Source organism: Equus asinus, chromosome 2 (assembly GCF_041296235.1).
Source record: "Equus asinus isolate D_3611 breed Donkey chromosome 2, EquAss-T2T_v2, whole genome shotgun sequence".
Taxonomy (NCBI): Eukaryota; Metazoa; Chordata; class Mammalia; order Perissodactyla; family Equidae; genus Equus; species Equus asinus.
The window spans coordinates 21,665,821-21,679,808 of record NC_091791.1 but is presented as its reverse complement, the minus strand read 5'-3'; the positions used below and the strand labels follow the sequence as shown (position 1 = coordinate 21,679,808).

The 13,988-nt window shown below is 40.6% G+C and overlaps 1 pseudogene; it reads left to right on the top strand.

Moving 5' to 3' along the window:
* Positions 1-12,348: 12,348 nt before the first annotated feature.
* Positions 12,349-13,398, top strand: LOC106823873 (large ribosomal subunit protein eL39-like; annotated as a pseudogene).
* The last annotated feature ends 590 nt before the right edge of the window (positions 13,399-13,988 follow it).

Sequence of the window (13,988 nt, the reverse complement as noted above, 5' to 3'; positions counted from 1 at the left end):
TAATTTAAACCCCTACCTGTGATTGTAGTGGCTATAGTATATATAGTGTGGTAGCTACAATATCGGACCATGCAGGTAGAGAGCAATGGAGCTGGGACGAGCTTTCAATCACTGCCCTCCTGCAAATCGTGCACTTGTCTTAGGCTCTAAGCAGCCCGTGGCCCAGATCGGCCCATTGTCTCCTGGCACAATGTCAGAGCCCTCCTGCCTGAGGTCAGCTCTGAGAGGCCCCATCCTGTAAGGCTGGTCAGCTCTCCTGACCGAGGGCTCAGAGGCGACCCTCAGCTTGGCTCTGACCTCCTATCTTGATTGAACTCCAAGAATCCGGATTCCCTTTGGATTTGCTGCCACTGTCCGTTCCTAGCATCTGCCTTTGCAGTCAGTGGGTTTCTGAAATGATTCACAAATATGAACCCGTGATCCCTGCACTAATGGAGCTTATAGCCTAGTAGAGGAGTAGAAATAATCAAACGCTCATGGTATTGACCATATATTCACAACTATGTGTACTATAAGGAAGTTAAGGTACTGTAGGAGCTCGTGAAAGGGGAATTGCACCCAGGCTAGGGAGTCAGGAAAGCTCACAATCAATCCAGGAAGCAGGAGTAGCTTCCAATGAGCCAGTTCAGGAACCCCCTCTGCCCACATGGAATGAAAAAAAGACTCCTGCCACAAGGCAGCAAATAATGAGAAGCACTTGGTGGAGACGAAGGCAGTTACCAGGGGGGCATCTGCAACCAACCCCTGCCCGCAGCTGCACTTTCTCCTGTAGGCAGCTATCATGTGAGACAAGGAATTGACTGCAACTTTATAGCAGATAACTTCCTGACCCATATATACCTTTTGGCAGAATAGGCAGTATTTTCAGCTTTGCCCGGCCTACGCTAACAAGTGACTCTGTTGAAATATTCTTAAAAATAAAGGCAAGGGAAGATTCAGGAGTTGGATGAGTTGAATGTGGAAACAATGTAACAGAGCAGACTTTCTGTGATTGCTAACTACTTGAGGTCTTTTATAAAGCACCCTTTGTTTCCCTCACAGTAGCTGCGAAAAACATGGCTCATTTTAGTAGTGTTTTAAAATTTTTTAAGAAAGAGAAAGAAACTAAATTACTTTTCTATTTTGAAGTATGGTCTACAGATATATTTAGATTTTAGGCGTAAGCACAGTAAGTCAGAAATGATCATTATGCTGAACACTTTTTTTTCCCCTCGTGTTTATCCTTCTTCCACCACAAACAATTAATAGAAAAGACAAACCTTCTGTTACTAGGGAAATGACTCCACTTTGCAGGGTTTGTTCATAACTCTCCACTAGCATCTCAGATGTGTGTCCTGGCATGTGATGTATTCTGATGACAGGATTAGAACACGGCTTTTGTTCAGTTCTCAAGTAGCTACGCAGTGAGTGCCAACTGGCCTCATTCATCCTTCCATCTTCCCTGGACGTAATTTGGAATAGTAGTTTTACCACATGCAATATCTAGCATACTAATAAAGATGCAAACATAAACACTGCATTTCAAGAAAATAAAAATGTTGACCCCAAAACAAAACTAACACTCACCATTCAAAACAAAGAACCATATTCATACGAATGAGCAGAACTGTTCTGAGGGAAAACTGAGCATCCTCCACTCCAAAATGAAAATCTAAACTTATGCTAATCATTCAACACTTTTCTGAGAGCTGTGACTCCTCACAGAGTAAGGGGAGTCTTTGAGTTTCCAAAGGATTCACTTCACATTTCTCTCCAATAAGGGGTTGTCCTGGATAAAAGTGGAATTCAGCTTATAAAAACTAAGTGACTCCATCCTTTGGGGATTAAACGAATTCCTCACTCCTTCAGGACAGGCTGTGCATAACGACTCTCTTCCAAAAAGTACACTATGGAAAGGGAAAAGAGTGACTTTACAGTAGAGAAACTTTACAGTAGAGGGAAATCTTGCTAATCATGAGAGAAACATCAGATAAATCCGAATTGAGAATCAGTCTGCAAAATTCCTGACCAGTCCTCCTCAAAACTGCCAAGGTCGTCAAAAACATGGGAAGTCTGAGAAACTGCCCAGCCAAAGGAGCCGATGGAGATATGACCATTAAATGTTGTGTAGTATCCTCAGTGGGATCCTGGAACAGAAAAAAAGGACACTAGGTAAAAATTAAGGAAGTCTGAATAAAGTATGGAATTTAGTTAATAATAGTGTGTCAATATTGGTTCGTTAATTGCAACAAACATACCATACTAATGTAAGATGTTAGGAAGAGGGAAAACTGGGTGTGGGATATATGGGAACTCTGCACTATCTTTGCAATTTTTCTCTTGGTTTAAAATGTTCTAAAAAATAAAGTGTATTTAAAAAATTTTTTGAGCACCCTTGACTTTGCAGGAATGCTGCTGCTGACCCTGCTTTAAGCTGAAGAGAATTGGGGGGGGGGGGGTTGTCGGCCACTTGTGGCCTATACAGGTCTCTTCTCCAAGAGAAGTCCCGTAGATCTGTAAGCACTATTTTATCTACAAGCCTTTGTGCTGTGAGGCTAGTGTGTAGCCCCAGAAAGATGTCTTCCAGTTCCTTCCCTGAGAGTCAGTTTTTCACAGCTGCTGTTTCACCTGTAATGGCTCTTGACAGAGGTGAAATTAGCGAACACAGCAAATACAATCAAAAGTAGCCCAAGGCCAGGAAAGGCCTTCCACCCACTCAAGAGTGCGTTCTCTGAGGCCTCCCAAGATTTATTTTCTTTACTTGGCTGCCATTCCCTGAAAATGATGGAAGATGTTGCTCATCAAAGATTGTGCAGCTTTCAGACCAGGTCACTCTCCCTCCAGAAAGACAGCATGCACCTGCTAGGGAGACAGAGCAAAGGAGATCAGGGATGAGAGAGAGGCTCTCACAGGTTAAACCTGAGCCTCTGACAGTCCATCTTCTTATCTCTGTTAATGTAGATGAAGAGTCAACAGATCTTTCTGTGTGCTTCCAAGAAAAGTTTGGTTTTAGTTAACACTATAAAATAGCAGATTTTAGCTTCATTGCTTTATTATGATTCTCTCCAATTTAATTACGTGCTGTATTTTATTTAGGACCATGTGCTGCATTGTGGGGGATACGGAATGCAAGGAGCCTTGGTGGTCCAGAAACTTCTGACTGCAGCCTGGATTCAGTTAACTCCTGTGGGCCCAGAGCCCCTGCAGCTGGCAGTGAATAAACCATCTCTTTCCTAGAATGAGAGGCAAATCCGTGTTCTGCCATCACTGGAGCCTCTGTCCCAGGTTGTCTCTCCTGTGACTTGGGGGCTTTGGGCCCACTTGCCTTGTTGCCAGCTTTATGGCCCCCTGACCCTCTTGTGTAGGAGTCTCACTTGACATGCGTCTTAGTCAGCTCAGATTGTCATAACAAAATACCACAGACTGTGTGACTTAAGCAACAGACATTTATTTTCTCACACTTCTTGAGGCTGGAAGTCCAAGATCAAGATGGCATCAGGGTTATTATCCTATGAGGGCTCTCTTCCTGGCTTGCAGATGGCCACCTTCTCACTATGGCCTCACATGGCTTTTCCTCTGAGCTTGCGTGAGGAAAAAAAGAGAGAGATCGTCAGTGTCTCATCCTCTTATAAGGGCACCAGCCCTATTGGATTAGGGTCCTATCCTTATGACCTCCTTGAACCTTAATTCCCTCCTTAAAGACCCTGTCCCCAAATATAGTCAGATTAGGGGTTAGGGCTTCCATATATGAATGTTAGAAGGACACAAGTCATTCTATAATAACATGGAAACATAGCACAAGTAATTTAAATAATGTAGTAGAACAATCAACAGCTTTGGAGTGAGAAAAACTGAATTTAAAACCAAGATCACTAGAGGGGTCACAGAAAATAGGCCACTTGCCTTCTCTTTTGTTTCCTAATATAAAAAATGAGAATAAAAACAATGCTTATAAATCAGAGTTTTCATGAAGGTAAAAATGTGACAAAAGTATATGAAAACGCATTGTTTAATTGTCAGCAGACCTCAGTTATGGTAGATTATGGGCCCACTGGTTCTGGGAGTAAGTGCTACAAAAGCAAAGGATTCAAAAGGAGGAGGCCACAGACTCCGATGGTGCCTCCATCCATAGAGACCAGGGCAGGCTCTGGGCAGAGGGTGACAGCTGTGCACTTTCTGTGTCTCTGTAGCCCCAAAGGACACAAGCTGCTGCCCCTGTCAGAACAGGTTCCTAATCCAAAGCTCAGTCAGGTAAATCAGCACCCCAGTGCATTTGCCACTGCTGATGGAGGGAATTCGGAAATTAGGTCAACGCAACTGAGTGCTGCCAATTGGCTGGGCCCAAGCTTCTGAACACTGAGAACTCCGCTTAAAGGATTGATCGATGAATGGATTGGATCCCCCAGTGGGCAGGGGTTTTGCTTTGTATATAAATTTCAATAACAAAGGATAGATTTCCTTTGATCTAAGCAAGTCCTTTATCTCTAAGGCCATGTACTCCTCCAAGGCAGAGGCAGGACCTGGACCCAGCCTCCTGGCTTACAATTATTCAGCGTATCTAACAAATAGTATTGCCCGCCAGCTGTGCTGGGCTCCAAGAACACAACAGAGAACACAGCCAGATATTCTATCATCACAGAGCTTACACTCTGAGAGGAAACAGATATTAATCAAGTAATTACATACATTTAAAAATTATTGTTTTCAGAGGTATATGGTGTCACAAGGGATTGAGGTTGGTAACCCAGAGGACGCAAGTGACATGTGAACCTGGATCTGGAGGATGAATACCAGTTAAGGAGGAGGTGACAGGGGAAAGGAGAGAAAAGTGGATCAGGGAGAAGTTCCTGTGGCAGGAGGGAGAGGCAGAAAGCAGAGTGGTGTGGTTGGTGTGCTTGAAGCAAAGAGAGAAAGTGGAGTGTGGTGTGAGATGAAGCTGGAGATACCGGCAGTGGAAAAACTACACAGGTCCTTCTAAGTCATGTTACAAATTTTTTATTTTATCCTAGGAACAATGAGAAACCATTAAAGCATTTTAACCTGGGGAAAGGAGATGACACAATCAGATTCGCTTTTTTAGACAGATCCCTTTGACTGTAATATGGAACACTCTTTAGAGTGGGGGAACATAGACTGGTGAGATGCATATTAGGAGGTTCCAGCAGCCATTCTGGTCAGAGACCATAGTAGCCTGGACTCGGGTATCATTGGTGGAGATTCATTCACTCACCAAATATTCATTGAGTGCCTCCATATGCCAGGTCCTGTGCCAAGAACTGGAAATGGACAGAGGTAGAAAGATCTGAGCGATAGTTAAGAGATAAAATAGACAAGACCTACTGATGAATTGGACAGGAAGTGCAAAAGAGAGAATTTTTTAAAATAAATTCAAAGTCCCTGACTCATCAAACACAGAATGGATGGTGGATGTGGAGGAGGCTCGTGTTTGAGGAAGAAGACTGAACATTTGAGCATTTGAGCCTGGACGTTTTGAGTTTGCAATGCTTTCAGACATCACGCGGAGACGTCAGTGGGACAGACAGCGGGTTAAGGGAATCTCCAGCTCAGAGTGGAGGTGGGTGATAGTGGAAGTCACGGGTGTGGTGTGTGAGGAAAAAACAGGGCCTGGAGCTGACCCTCAAAGGACAACCAGCACTTAATGGCCAAGGTTAGAGAAAGAAGAACCTGGAAAGGAGTCAAAAAGAAGAGTAGCAAGAGAGAGAAAAGGCGAACTCGGGTAGTGTGGAGTCACGGAAATCAAGAACAGCAGGAACTGATCAATTGTGGAAAATCCTGCGATGAGTCAGGTCAGAGGAGACTAAAAAATATTCGTTTGTTCCGTAACATGGAGATCATTGATTAGTGAGAACAATTGGAGGACAGTGAAGGGATAGTAGACAAATGGGAGCAGGCAGAGAAGTGAGGGAGACATGAGAAAGTGGAGAAAACTCTCTAGAGACATTTGGCTATGCAGAGGAAGGGCAAGAAGCAGGGTGGGCACCTGGATAATTGTCCTGCTACAGTGCACAGGCACTCTAGGGTTTGGCTCTGGCTCTCTAGGGTTTCTACTCCTATATTCCCTGCTTCACAGAAAGCACATGCCCTCAGACCTCAAGTTGTCACGGGGGATCCCTGGGACTCAGCTCCGAGCATCCACCCTGGCTCTGAAATGCAGGTGAATATACTGCACTTGTCAAATCATCTGGGGGAATAAGGCCCCAGGAAGGGCATGGCCCACAGTCAGGAAGCTGTTTGGAAGGGTTCCAAGGATGAGAAGAAAACATTTGACAACCTATATCTTTATTAACAAAATTGCTGCTCTGGGTACTGTTTCAATATGAGCAAATGTTTCTGTTAATGCAGTTGCATTCACAAGCAACAAATCCACCATTTTACATGACAAGCAATGGTGACAGATCTGTGTTCCTAAATACTTCATTTCATTAACTGAAGCTGTCTACTTCCTTAAGCATTAACTCACTGAATCTTGCCACTTAAACTGCCTGAAGCAGACATATATTCCTTATGATCCCACAAACCTTGCTTCTCTATAGCTCCTTGTTGTTTTATTGCATGAGCTTTACGGTGGTAAAAGGTCGCAAACTGCCATTTGTCACTTTTCAGTGGCAGTAATTTGGCATCTAATGAGCAAAACTCACAAGCCCCGCAGGCAGTGCAGAGCTCAGCAGCTAATGCTGGGGGCACAAAGGGAGAGATTCTATAAAGGGAGCAAATGTGGCTCAGACATGGAAATCAGGCTGAGAAAACAGGCTCTAGAATTTCCTGGGAAGGAAATTCAACGAAGGAACTTTAAAGGCAGGTTGTTGATGGATGCTGACTAGACTAAAGAGGGACAATGATGCCATGGTAGTACTAAAAATAAAGTAATAATCATAATATTGGTCGTAATCTCCATTTATCAAGTGCTACATGCTGCGTCCCATGCACCATGCCAAGGACTTTGCAAGATGATCTCATTTGATCATTACAGCAATCTCATGAACTGTTCGAATAATCTATCTGCTCTGAACTTCAGTTTATAAATCTGCCAAATAGAAATTATAATGATGACGAAGGTCACAAAGTTAACTTCAAGTGTCAGCAACAGCTTTTAAACCCAGGTGCATCTGACTCAGGAGAACAAGGCTTTTAGCAATTGTGCCAGGGACTGGACTAGAAATAAAGACATCTGGGATTTTTCCCACATGCAGCTGCAGATGAACTGTGTGACTCAGGATCAGAAAGGTACAATAACTTTTTCTGTTTCGCTTCTGTAAAGTGCAGAAGTTGGGCTAAGTGAATTCTCTCCTCCTCTCCAGTATTAACACTACCATTCTCTTTGGCCTTCCTACCTAGAAATGCGTGAATTGTGGTGTGTAAATCTCTAGTGATAGACAGTTTTAAGAGACGTCCATGCTATTTCAAGAAGAGAAAAGACAGTTTGTGCCACAATCGTTGTGAAGTTGAAAGATCCAGTAAGCCTTCCTAAACTGTTAGCTGCGCCCATCACATATCCAGCCTCTCCTCTCAGCTCCAGCAAACTGACAACAGAAATTTTAAAACTAGAACCAAACAGCTGTAAGACTGATTTCTCTGCCAACTTTATCACTGGTAAAGCTAGAATGGAGAATGTTTTGTGACTCCTATCTCCTTTCTTGCACTTTTATTATTTTAATAGCATTATTGACATACAATTAATATAAAATAAACTATACATATGTAAAGTATAGAATTTGAAAAGTTTTGACATATGTATACACCCATAAAACCATCAACACAATCAAGACAATGCACATATCCAAAAACTTCACAGTGTTCCTTTGTCATTTCTCCTGCCCGCCCCTTCTCTCCCCACCTCCCACCCCCAGGTAACAACTGATCTGCTTCCTGTCACTATAGATTAGTTTGCATTTACTAGTATTTCATATAAATGAAAATATAAAGAATATGCTGTTTGTCTGGTGTCTTTCCCTTAGTGTAATTATTTTGAGATTCATCCATGTTTTAGTGTGTATCAATTGTTTATTCCCCTATATTGCTGAGTATTCCACTGTACAGCTATAACAAAGTTTGTTTACCCATTAAGCTATTGATGGACATTTAGGTTGTTTCCAGCTTTTGGCTATTACAAATAAAATTGCTATTACAAACAAAATTGCTTGTACATAAGTCATTGTATGGTTAGATGCTGTCATACCTAGCAGTGGAATGGATCCTATGATAGGTATATGTTTAATCTTTCAAGAAACTGCCAAACTATTTTCCAAACTGTGTGTACATTACCAACAGCACTGCCTGAGAGTTCCCATTCCCCCACAGCCTCAGCAACACTTGGTACCATCGGTATTTTTTATTTTAGCAATTCTAATAGGAGATATCTCACTGTGGCTTTAATTTACATTTCCCTAATGACTAATGACTTTGAGCATCTTTCATGTCCTTGTTTTACATCAATATATCTTCTTTGGAGAAGTGTATACTCAAATCTCATTCCTTCTTTTTTTTCCAATTTTATTGAGATAGAATTGACATATTTTGTAAATTTAAGGTGTATGTGTAACATAATGATTTGACATATGTATATTTTGCAAAATTGTTACCACAATAAGGTTAGTTAACACATCCATCACCTCATATAGCTATAATTTTTTTCCGTGTGGTGCAAACTTCACTTTCACCTTCACTCACTTCCCCCACCCTCCACTCCTGGCAACCACCAATCTGTTCTCTGCTTCTATGAATTCGGTTTTTTTTTTACGGCATGTTAAGTGAGATCATACAGCACCTGTCTTTCTCTGTCTGACTTATTTCACCTAACATCATGCCCTCAAGGTCCATCCATGTTGCCTCAAATGGAAGGATTGCCTTCTTTTTTAAGGCTGAACAATATTCCATTGTGTGCATATACCACATTTTCTTTACCCATTCGTCTATCAATAGACACTTAAGGTGTTCGCACGTCTTTGCTATTGTAAATAATGCTTCAATGACCATGTGGACAGATGCAGATGTCTGCTCATTTTTTAATTGGATTGTTTGTTTTAACACTATTGAGTTATTTGATCAGATATATGATTTGCAAATGTTTTCTCCCATTTGGTGTGTCGCCTTTTCATTTTGTTGATTGTTGCCTTTGCTGTGCAGATGTAGTTTTTAGTTTGATGTAGTCTCACTTGTTTATTTTTACTTTTGTTGCCTTGCATTTGGTCAAATCCAAAACGTCATTGCCAAGACCAGTGTCAAGGAGCTTACCACCTATGTTTTCTTCTAGGAGTTTTATGGTTTCAGGTCTTACATTCAAGTCTTTAATTCATTTTGAGTTTGTTGTGTAATGGCATAAGATGGGGGTCCAGTGTCATTCTTTTGCATGTGGCTGTCTGGTTTTCCTAACTATCGTTTCCCCATTATATATTCTTGCCTCCTTTGTGTAAATTAATTGACCACATATGCATGGGTTTATTTCTAGGCTCTTTATTCTGTTTCATCAACATATGTGCCTGTTTTTATGCCAATACCATACTGTTTTGATTACTGTAACTTTGTAATAGAGTTTGGAATCAGGAAACATGATGCCTCCAGCTTTCTCCTTCTTTCTCAAGATTGCTTTGGCTATTTGGAGTCTTTTGTGTTTCCATACAAATTTTAGGATTGTTTGTTCTATATCTGTGAAAATTGCAATTGGAATTTTGATTGAGATTGCATTGAATCTAAAGATTGCTTTGGTTGGGATGGACATTTTAATAATATTAACTCTTCCAATCCATGAGTACAGAATATCTTTCCATTTTTTTGCGTCCTCAATTTCTTGCATGAATGTGTTATAGTTTTCAGTGTACAGGACTTTCACCTCCTTGTTAAATTTATTTCTAGGTATTTTATTCTTTTTGATGAAGTTGTAAATGGGATTATTGTCTTAATTTCTCTGTCTGATAGTTCATTATTAATATATAGAAATGCAGCAGAATTTGTATATTGATTTTGTATCCTTCAACTTTACTGAGTTTGTTTATTAGTTCTAACAGTTTTTTGGTGGAGTCTTTAGGGTTTTCTACATATAACATGTCATCTGCAAATAGTGACAATTTTACCTCTTCCTTTCCAATTTGGATAGTTTTTATTTCTTTTCCTTGCCTAAGTGCTCTGGCTAGGATTTCTAATACCACGTTGAATAAAAGTAACAAGAGTAGACATCCTTGCCTTGTTCCTGATCTCAGAGGAAAAGCTTTCAGCTTTTCACCACTGGGTATAATGTTAGCTGTGGGCTTGTCATACATGGCCTTTATTGTGTTGAGGGGCAGTCCCTCTATACCCACTTTGTTGATCCTCTGGCTACTTTTAAGATTTTCTCTTTATCGTTGGTTTTGGGCAATGTGATTATAATGTGCTTTGATATTGTTTTCTTCATATTGCTTGTGCCTGGGGTTTATTGAACTTATATCTGTGGATTTATAGTTTTCATCAAATTTGGAGAATTTTTAGTCATTATTTCTTCAAGTATTTGTTTCTACCTATTTCTCCCCCTCTTTCAAAGAATCCAGTTGCATGTATTTTCTATGACTTGAAGGTATCCCACAGCTCACTCATGTTCTGTTCATTAGTTTTTAGACTTTTCTCTGTGTTTTATTTTGGATACTTTCCTATATCTTCAAGTTTATTAATCATTATTTCTGAAGCATATGATCCACTGTTAATCCTGTCCAATGTATTTTTCATCTCAGATATTGCAGTTTTCATCTCTAGAAATTTGCTTGAGAGCTCTTTTATCTTTTGCTTCTCTACTTAATATGATTACTCTTTTCTCTAGCTTCTTGTGGAGTACAGTTGCAATAACTTCTTTAATGCTCTTGACTAGTAAATCTATCATCTAATCATTTTTAGGTCAGTTTTGATAGATTGTTTATTCCCCTCACTATAAATCATATTTTTCCTACTTCTTTGCATATCTAATGATGTTTGATGGGATGCCCGTCATTTTGAATTTCATCCTGCTGGATGCTAGATATTTTTGTATTCCCATAAATATTCTTGAGCTTTGTTCTGAGATGCAGTTACATTACTTGGAAACAGTTTGATTCTTTTGGGCCTTGTTTTTGGTCTTTGTTGGATAGGACCAAGGCAATGTTTCATATGGGGCTAATTTTGTCCTGGTACTGGGACAAAACTTTTGAGTACTCTAACCATGCCTTGTAAATTGTGATGTTTTCCATTTGGCTGATGGGAGCAAGAACTACTCCTGGCCGTGTATGAGCTCTGGACATTATTCCTTCTAATCCATGTGGATAATTTTTTCCCTGGCCTTGAATAGTTTCTTTACACACCTATGCTGATTGGGGCTCAGGTGAAGAAGCCAGGGGGCTATATGGATCTCTAAAGAACTCTCTGGAGTTGTTTCTCTGTGGAGCTGTCTCCAACCTAGCTTTTTGCTCTGTGAATTCTAGTCACCTTAGTCTCCCCAGATTGTCAGCTCCATCTTCTCAACTCGTGGAGACCACAGTGCTCCACCTGCGGGTCTCCTCTCCCTACACTGCCTGGAAACTCTCCTGGCAATAAACTGGGCCAATCATGAGACTCACCTTATTTGTTTCTCTCTCTCAGGAATCACTCTTCTTGATTGTCTGTGTCCAATGTCTTGAAAACTGCTGCTTTATATATTGTATTCATTTTTTTTATTGTTTTTGTTTCAAGGTAAATCCAGTCCTTGTTACTCGATCTGTGCTGAAAGTAGCCATATTTAATACACCATAATTAGTAATAACTGTCATTATAATTGAGCAAGAGACATGTGGTGGAATGCTTAACACGTTTTTGTAATTCCTGAACTTGACATGAAGGCATGACCTAGGTCACATTTATCTGAATATCTGCTCTAAGTTATGTTAAGTTATGTTAAGTCTATGTTAGACCCATTTTGTGTTATATTTTACCTTACCAACTATACCATAAATATACATTATCCTAAAATTATAAATAAAAAATGTAACTGCTAATATAAGTTCTTGTGTAAGCACCCAGTTCACAAATGGCATAAAATGATGTCGTAAACCCAGGCCGGTCTAACTTCAAATCTTGCCACCCTTTGAGAAAGACACACTAACAGCAATGTGTCCATTACATGGAATGGTTGAAAAGATTGTGATGTGTCCAGTCTGCACCAGATTTGGTGATAACAGAGACCATGTAAAAGAGGGCATTGTCCTCGCCCCCAAGTAGCTTATAAGCTGTGAGGGAATGGAACACAAATGTAAAATAACTGAAGAGAAAAAAAGTGCTAGACGATGTTCCAGACATGTGACTGAAAGCCAGCGAGAGGAAGACAAAAAGAGAAATTGGTATCTTCTCGCCTTTCTCTGCCATGATAGTGTGTGATTGACTGCCCTCCTCTCCAATTCTGCTCACAAGACTTTCAGGATCAAGCAATTCCTGGCCAAGAAGCAAAAGCACAAACCTCTCATTCCCAAATGGATTCAGATGAAATTGGTAACAAAATCAGGTACAATTCTAAGAGGAAACACTGCAGAAGAGCCAAGCTGGGCCTAAAAGGAGTTGCACATGAGGTGGCAGATATATTTATGCTGTATCTACATGTCTAGTGTCTTACAATATCAAGCCTAAAACATCACCATTATCTGGAAAGTTGCACATGTTTTATTGGGAAAATAATTTTTCTTTTTGTTTCTATGCTTTTGCATTAGTAGGTTGGTTTAGTAATAAATATGTGAGAACTTTTGCTGGGGAATAAAGGAAAGAAATTGATGTCTTCTCCTTTCTGCCTTTAGGCTGTGTTTTTGGACTGTGGTTATGGTGGCAGAGCTGAGCCTGTGCACTCCCTAAGGAAGAATTATGTCCTCATCATTAAGACAAATGTCTTTCTTTATTAGAAAACCATTTTCATTAGGTCTGACTTATGTTTGGCACTACTCGATGTCCCAGGGAAAAGTAAGAACATACAATGACTTTGCAAGTAGAGCTACAATTGGGTGATGAGGGTGACCTCCTGAGCTTGCTCAGTGGGCTACATAAAGCACCAGAAAGGACGAGAACTGTGGAGTCAGCCAGATATGAATTCAAATTCTAGTTCTTCCACTTACTGGCTTCTCATCTTTGAGAAGATGGCTGATGCTCTGAGCCCCAATCACCTCATCCGTAAAAAGGGGCTTATAACATCTACCACCCAGAATTATTGTAGATATTAAATAAGGAAGTAACGTTTTCAGCACAAAAGAGGCACTCAAGAAATTGTAATAGCGGTGGTGGTGATGGTGGTGGTGATGATGGTGACGAGGATGATGCTGAAAATGTCACTGGTGACTGGCATGTCTTTCCTTTTGCAGGTGTGGGATAAGAGGCAACATCTTGGAAAGTAGCAGCTGGCCTAATCACAGCAATATGGGCATGGCTTTAACTGAGGCCAAAACATAAAGCTCCGCACTGGCTGATAGACTTATTTCTTAAGAATATCCATTCATGTTTATAAATCTGAGCTGTCATATGAGATAGGTGGGTAGCATTGACTCCCATCTTTTACAAAGCCTGCCTTTCCTCAGTTCAACTCCCAACTCAAGAACTATAAAGGCTTTCCCACCATTTGGAACTAGTTAGAATACCTCTTCCTAAAATTTAAGGATTTCCACAGTTAATCCTAGGATCAGAGAATCTTCATGCAGGAAAGAGAAATAAAGGGATATCTACTACCAGCTGAGTTGCATGATCTCAGCATCTTGAGTGCCTAACAGAGTCTGACAATGGTAGGAGTGCAATAAATGTTTATTGATTATTGAATATCTAATAGTATTTCCTCCCTCTCCTCTTAGAAGGCAACTCAAAACAAGAAGAAGAGCAATAAATGTATGTTCTAACATGGACAAGCTAGACAACATCTGAAACCCTGAACTACAATACATGAGGAGGAGCCGCCAAAGCAGTTGTGGTCAAACAGGAGCAAGGGAGGATGCAGGCAGATAACGCCTACAACTGTGCATTACAAGCAAAGCTGGCAGAGCCCTGTTCTT